We start from the raw sequence: 1,456 nt of genomic DNA, 5'->3' as shown, positions 1-1,456 counted from the left end.
CAGCTATGGTCATTAAGTTCTCTTTTTATTGTTATTAAAGTGTTTTTAACTTGTTTGGGAGTCATGCTTAAGCTCCCACTGTGGATAATTGTCGATGATGAGATGCTGCTCATTAGGCGAGCGTTGCACAAGAAGGGCAGTCCTAACACAGCCACGCAGACAGGCAATAACACAGCATTTTCATTTGCCACTGATGTGGAACAGATTCAGTGCACTTCCAACACCCAGAAACACCAGATCAGATCAGCAGGAAACCCAGTGTCAGGTTAGGAACAGAGAAGATATAATGGCATTTCTTTCTTTTCTTTCTACTACCGGGTAAATCAATAGCCTGTCCATGGTGGGGTCAGCATCCCTGGAGGTGCTCAGAGCCGTGGAGATGTGGCACTGAGGGAGGTGTTTAGTGGGCATGGGGGGGGGGGCTGGGATTGAACCCGGGGATCTTAGGGGTCTTTTCCTACCTCATTGAGTCTATGAGTCCTCAGGTATCTTGCCAGCGCTGTATGATTTGCTGGCTAAAAGTAATAAAAGGAAGATAGCTCCTGAGGTGAGCTGGGAGCCACCGGAAGGGCAGAGGACATGCAGTCCCAACAGCACTGCTGCTGGACTGAAACATGCAGCAGGTGCATCAAACAGCTCCAGAGCTGGCCCTCACATAAACAGGCAAACTTTGAAGATCCATGACGTTAACGCGAGGGCAGTTTGTTCTGACCCAGCCAAAATCCTCTTACTTCCAGGAAAGAAGCTGCTCCCAAGTATTCCAGTTGTTCTCCTTTCTGTTTCCTTTCCAGTTCTCCTTTCTGGCTAAGGATTTTTTACATTTGCAATGAAGAGCCAAAGCACAAGCTATGAGCGTGGTCAGACGTCGTGCAAAAGTTGGCACCAAGCAATGAGATTGGGTAAGGGCCGACTCCAACCTGAGCTGCTCAAGGAGCAGGAGCACACATAACGCAAGGTTCCCTGAGGCACAAGAACTCCCTACAGAAACACAACACGATTTTACGTCAGAGCCACTCGTTTTTCTCCAAATAGTGGAGCTGGAACTCATAGCTTCTTCCCAGAACTCACATTCTCTGCTATATCCCAACACGGACACTGCCAAAACAAAGCCTTCACAGATAGGGCTGAGACATCCCAACTTAAAATAACATGGGAAGAGAAGGTGACTGACCTCAAGTGGCCTTTGGTTTAACTTCATCCCACGATGAGGGCTGCCTGACAGTGACCATGTTTGGACCCTAAAACATCCCATCCCTGCCAGGAATCCCTCTTCGCACGCTTATTTCCCCTATGCTGTTACCAACTCGCTGGCAATACTGCAACACAGGCAGCAGCTTGTCCATCAGCTGCACTCTGTTCTTACTCAAAATCCTCCTCTTCAAAGCTAAACAGTTTTAAACACAAGCAGAAGCAGAACTGACTCTACTGAACCTACCCAAGACCCTTCCTCCGGCCC

This window comes from Tympanuchus pallidicinctus, unplaced genomic scaffold (genome assembly GCF_026119805.1).
Source record: "Tympanuchus pallidicinctus isolate F22 unplaced genomic scaffold, pur_lepc_1.0 scaffold22, whole genome shotgun sequence".
In the NCBI taxonomy this organism is placed as follows: Eukaryota; Metazoa; Chordata; class Aves; order Galliformes; family Phasianidae; genus Tympanuchus; species Tympanuchus pallidicinctus.
Note: the sequence above shows the minus strand (reverse complement) of the source record.